The sequence below is a fragment of the Mesoplodon mirus genome (assembly GCF_964341445.2).
Source record: "Mesoplodon mirus genome assembly, chromosome: 8".
Taxonomy (NCBI): domain Eukaryota; kingdom Metazoa; phylum Chordata; class Mammalia; order Artiodactyla; family Ziphiidae; genus Mesoplodon; species Mesoplodon mirus.
In genome coordinates, this window is record NC_138984.1 from 100,461,567 (window position 1) to 100,468,183 (window position 6,617).

A 6,617-nucleotide genomic window follows, 5' to 3' on the forward strand; every position below is an offset into this window, starting at 1 on the left:
TATCAGGGTCACACTAGTCTCTAAAAATGAGTTGGGACATGTTCCTTCCTAGTCTATTTTTTTGGAAGAATTTGTGAGAATTGGTAATAATTATTTGATGTTTGGTAGAATTCACCTGAGCCTGGGATATTTTTTGTAGATATTTTAAAAAATGTTAATTTAACCTGTCTTTTACTCAATCTATTCAAATTTTTAATTTCTTCTTGTGGATTTCAGTAGTTTATGTCTCTCTGGGCATTTGTCCATTTAACCTAAGTCATATACTCCAGCAGTCCCCAACCTTTTTTGGCACCAGGGACCAGTTTCATGGAAGACGATTTTTTCCACAGATTGAGGGAGGGGATGGCTCAGGCAGTAATGTGTGTGATGGGGAGCAACAGGGAGTGGCAGATGAAGCTTCTCTCGCTTGCCCACTGCTCACCTCCTGCTGTGTGTCCCAGTTCCTAATGGGCCATGGACAAGTACTGGTCTGTGGCCAGGAAGTTGGGGACACCTGATATACACTGTTGCTGTTTTTAAGCTTTTTTAATTTTCTAGATAATAAATACTTGGACTTATTAAACATTTCACTATTAGCTTTACTACTTTCAGTATGGCTCACAGAGGAGTGTAGTTTCTGGAATGAGACAGACCTAGGTTCAAGGTCTATCCCTGCTCCGCTCTAGTTCTCTGGGGTGAAATTTAAATTCTATGGACCTTGGTTTTCTCATTGAGACAATGAAAGTAGTGACAATAAATGGGTTACCAAATTGATGGTACAAGAGGTTTAGAAGAATTCCAACAGTCCACCATGTGGCAGGTTGTATTTTCCAAAGAATTTTATGATAATTTTCTTTCTCCATATGTTTTTATAGAACTTTTCACTCACCCATCAAAAGGTAGAATCTATTTCTCTTCATCTTGAGTTTGGGTAGGCTTGTGACTCACTTCTAACCTATAGAATGTGGTAGAATTGATGCTGTTTGACATTTGAGGCATTTGCCTTCTTAGCTAGAACATGAGCTCATGAGCTCATGCTTAGAATATTGAGCTTCTATATAAAAACTACTACTACTGCTCTGAGGTCACCTTGCTATGAGAAAACAAAGGGTCCATGGAGCAGTCTATTGTAGGTGTTTTATCCCACAGCCCTAACTGAGGCCCCCAAGCAACATGAAATATCAACTGCCAGATATGTGACTAAAGATGCCACCAGATAATTCAAGTCCCATCTGCTGAGTGATCCAAGGTAAAGCCCTAAATATTGGTGTACAAAACAGCATATCTGAATTCTTAATCTACAGATCCATGAGCACAACAAAATTGCTTGAAAAGATGATCAGTTTGTGGAGTAGAGTAACAATCCCTGGATGACCACTTCAAATGATTGCATTGTTGTAATGACTAAAATAACAAATGTGAAGATTAGGGTATTTCATGAATTACAGGAAATAGGAGGAAATTGTGGGAGGAAAGTCCTGTTCTTTGGCTTTCCTCTCCATGCACAAAGCTGTCCCTGCTCTCGTTCTTGCCTGCCTCTCCAGCCCCTCCCCCACATACTCATACTTATGGACCAGCTTCACCCACATGAACATCTTGGAGGTTCCCAAATGGAGAGGGCTGGTTCTCACCTGGGGCCTTATGTTCCTGTGTTCCCCTTGTCTGAGATGCTTTTCTCCTCCTATTCCTCTTTGCTGGTTCCTCTTCACATCTGTGATTTCTGAAAGTTGGCCTGCTTTAGGGCTCAGTGCATAGAGATCCTCTTTTTCTACATTTACCACCCATGTGGATTTCCTTTGTGTGGGAGCTAAACACCACCCTTCAATGGTCCCCCTGATCTTGCAGAATATCATTCAAAAGCCTTCCCTCAGGCCTTATGGCCTTCAGTGACCCAGACCTGGCTAACCTTCAGGGTGCTTCTCTGGCCCTAGAAGCACACTTTGTTCCTGACTTATGGACCTGTGTATAGTCCCCCAAAGTATCATGTTCTTTCAGATCTCCATAATTTTACACATGCTGCTGCCTCTGCCCAAATTTCTCCTCCACTTATTTGTTTCATTAGACACAGCTGATTCTTTGAATTTTTGCTCTTCCTTTAAACCCCATCTGATGTCCTACTTTCTCAGACTCATCTGAGTGGCCCTAATGGGTGCTTCTACATTCTGTGGTTTATTTCCCTATTTTTTTGTCATGCTGTTAGTGCTATTGATTTGCCTGCCTTCCCCTCTGGATTTAGAGCTTTTAGAAGGTAGACATCAGTGTGTTCTGGGACCTAATATGCTGTGCATTCCAGTGTGGAGGCTTAGTAAGTGTTTTTACTGGAGATGGTGTGTACATTAAACAAGACACCTGGATGAGAAAGGCCACTTTTCCCTTGCCTTGGAATCTTATCAGGCAGATCACTGCAAGTTGCCTTTATTGTCTTATCCAGACACCTGGCTGCAATCCATCAGACACTCTCATCCATTAAATATAATTATATGCTTTGTTAGAATAGCCAGATGTTAAGCACAGTGAAAAGATGTCATTTCATCCAATGGAAAGATTATAAACCTATTTACACTGGCAACCAACCACAAGTACTTAAATGATGGATGGAGTGGACAGGTCTTTCTGTTGGTAAACCCTGGAATAATGGGTCCTCCCACGAGAGGAGAGTTGGGGGGTGGAGTTGGACTTCTGAGGAGTAGTCATGACCTGGTTAATTGTTTTACCTGCTTGAGATTTTTTTGATGATACATGAATATTTTACCCCAGGACAGCCTACCCCTATGTTCCAGATTTTTCAAGGATTTAGACAGGACATTATTTCTTTTTAATTCTTTTCCATTATTATTATTATTATTTTATTTGGCTGCACCAGGTCCTAGTTGTGGCATGCAGGATCTTCTTTGCCTTGTGCGGGATCTTCTTTGCGGCAGGTGGGCTCTTAGTTGAAGCAAGCGGGCTCTTAGTTGAGCATGAGAGATCTAGTTCCCTGACCGTTGAAGCAAGCGGGCTCTTAGTTGAGCATGAGAGATCTAGTTCCCTGATCAGGGATCGAAACTGGGCCCCCTGCATTGGGAGTACAGAGTCTTAACCAGTGGACCACCAGGGAAGTCTCCCAGGACATGTTTTGAATGAGATTCCATCCTTGTTTCAGTTGGTGGTGCCAGCATCTAACCAGGCACCCAGGCTAGAAATATGGAAGTAACCAGTTATCTAGTCCTGCCTATCTTATCTCCCAAATACTTCTCAAATATTCTCATTTCTAGGCCTGTTACCACTGCCCAAGTATACTTACCCTCATCTCCTCTTGGGTGAACTCCCTTCATAATTTAGAGTTTAACAAATTCCTTTTGTAAATCAAAGGAGATATTGATTGAAATGTAATTATGGGGAAGAATTTCAATATACACAGTAAGGAAATCAAAGAATTGACATTTTAAATTAGGTTTTTCTAATATGGACATTTTGAATTGAAATTATTTCCCAATACTTTCTGGTAGGGTTTGAATACTCAACTTCCCTGATTCTGAGAAAGGGAGAACTAATTTGGTAAGTAGGAAATCAAATTTGAAAAAGAGGCAAACACTACAGAGGTAGAGGGAGAAAAAAATTTTTGAGACTAAAAAGTGAGAGCTAAGGAGTGGAGCTAAAGGAAGAAAGGAGGCTATTACCAACAAGGAGCTTGAAATATTTTCCTAGGAAAACTGATGAAGATGGGAGAAGGCCCTTTACTCAGGGAGAGCCTGGTGGTTGGAAGGATCACCGTTAATAGCGTTATTCCAAGACTCCTTGTGGTAGCTGAGTTATTACCCACAATCTGCCGTCTTTCTCTTGAGTGAGGTCTTCCCATCATGGAGGTCTTCCCATGCTCATGGACTTTGATCATTATTTCTTTCTTCATCCACAACCATCACCTTATCCATGACTACCTGGGGGAAATGGGACCTTCTTTTACTGCCAGATCCAAGACATTTGTGTGTGTGTGTGTGTGTGTGTGTGTGTCTGCATGTGTATTTTGGGAGATCACAGTCAACTAATTAAGTTTGGGAGAAGTTTCTGAACAATTGCACTTTGGTGTGTTTAAAGACACAAGCTGGGGACCCAATGAGTGAAGAAATTGTTAATGAAATTGCCACAGCCTGCTCTTTGCCATTTACTAAGTATAACCTTAGGAGAATTTCATAAACACTTTGAATTTTCTTGTGTGTAAAATAGGGATAATAATTTCTACTTCTCAGAGTTATCATGGGAGGAATACATGGGATAATACATATAAAGTTTCTTAGTCTGTGTGGAACCTGAGAGATGACCAATAAATTATAGACATTATTATATTCAAAGTTCTTAACAGCTCTGCTTAATCTTCATCAGATTTATCCTTATTTCTCTTTAGGTACTAAAAACAAGACTATTAAATTTATCTTTCTATAATGTTCTTGTGCTTTATGGTTATTGAGGAAATCATCTATTTTTGGGCCAGATTCTCTTGAGTATCCCACCATGATATTTTTATAAACCCATTGTCTATGTAAATGTGTTCTCCAAAACATAGCACCTCAAGATGCACCTTAGAAAAAAATGCTCTCATGGTCAATAAGTGTGGGCAATGTTTTATGCTGTATTCAACTTTCACCTTTATCCTGCTCTAATAGAGATGCACTGAACATATAAATATAGTAACACTTTGTTTAGGCCACACGTTTTAAACCTGCTTTGAATATAGAACTAATTTTTCCCCATGAAATATCTAGTAACATCCTAAGGAAGGATTGATGGTTCCACAGATCACATTTTGGGAAATGCATCACTAAGCAAAGCCCGTGTTTTCAATATGCTTAATGGCAGCATGAGAGTCAAAAAACAAGACGGGGTGCTATTGGGCAGTGGCTGCCACAAGTCAATACTTTCAGCTCCATGGGAGGGCCTGCCACTCTTGATCTACACCTGCTTTGATACTTTTCTTTTCAAGATGATTAATGCATGGAATGATTTCACATTACCCTGCATTAGCAAAGATTTGTTCTGACATTTCATTGGGAGTCAATCAGAAATCCAGTTTGAAGTTAAGTCAATAAACTTCAGGTTTCCCATTCTCTCCCTTGTTTATTAATAGTATTAATGGGATCCAAAATCCTTTGTTGTCCTTTTCAAAGCCTGCCAACATAAAATAACACATCTTAGGTATAAGACCCCACTCTGTTCTAAATATACTGCATCACAAATAATACTCACATAATTCTATTATAGTATCCAACTTACTAGGCAAAGAAACAAAGGCTAAGAGAGTTTTAAAAGCTTGTTTATTGTCAAAGAGCCAGAATTCCAATATATATATTTCTGATTCAAACACAATGTATTATGTTCCACAGCAAATCATACGTCTTCAGAAAGGCTTACCTGCTCAACTTTATTGGATAACCACAAATATGCTGTGCAAAAAACTACCCAAACACTAAGTGGTTTAAAGCAAACATTCATCCTAATGGATTTGTAAGGCGGCTAATCTAAGTTGGGCTCTGCTCTATGAGTCTATTATCCTTTTTAGAGACCAGCACATTTTTCTCATGGTGATGGCAGAGACGCAGAGAGCAAGAAAATCACAAACGTGCTTTTCAAGCCTTGGATCACTTCATGTGCACTAACATTCTATTAGATAAAGCAAGTCACATGGCCCAAACCAAAGTCAGGGGACAAGAAATCATTCTCTGTTTCTACTGCAGAAGTAACTGCAAAGCCACGTGCCCTGTAGTGTAACATATTCACAGGTTTTAGGGATTAGGATGTGGACATCTTTGGGGGCCATTGTTCTGCTACAGTATATGGTTCTTGGACATTCTAAGAGCTATTTAGTGGTATTTCACTGTGGTTTTAGTTTGCATTTTCTTTTTTGTTTGTTTGTTTTTTATTTTGGGTTTGTTTTTTGTTTGTTTTTTGTTTTTTTGTTTTTTGTTTTTTTTGGCTGCAACGTATGGCTTGTGGGATCTTAATTCTCCAACCTGGGATCAAACCGAGGGTCACGGCAGTGAAAGCGCCAAGTCTTAACCACTGGACTGCCAGGGAATTCCCTTAGTTTGCATTTCCTGAATGATTATGTTGACCATCTTTGCATGTGCTATTTGTAATCTGTATATATATTTTTTGGTGAAATGTCTGTTTAAAGTTTTGCCTATTATATATATTGGGTTTATACTTTTCATTTGAATTTTGAGAATTTGTATATAGTGTTGATACCCTACATTATTGATCAGATGGGTGAAATGAAAATATTGTTTTCAAACTGTGGCTTGCTAAGTGTGTCTTTCAAACATCAGAAGTTCTTAATTTTGATGAAATTCAATTTATGAATTCTTACTCAGTCATGCTTTTGGCATGGCATCTAACAAAAATTTGCCTAACTCAAGGTCATGAAAATTATCTCCTACATTTTGTTTTAGAAGTTTTTTAGTTTTAGGTTTTACATTTAGGTCTATGATCCATTTTGAGATAATATTTGTATAGGGCATAAGATATAAATCAAGGTTTCATTCTTTTTACTTTTTTGATTTGGATATCCAGTTGTTTCAGGATCATTTCTTCAAAACATTATCCTGTCTTCATTAAATTTTCTTTGTACCTTTGTCAAAAACCAATTAACAACAGGAGTATGAGTC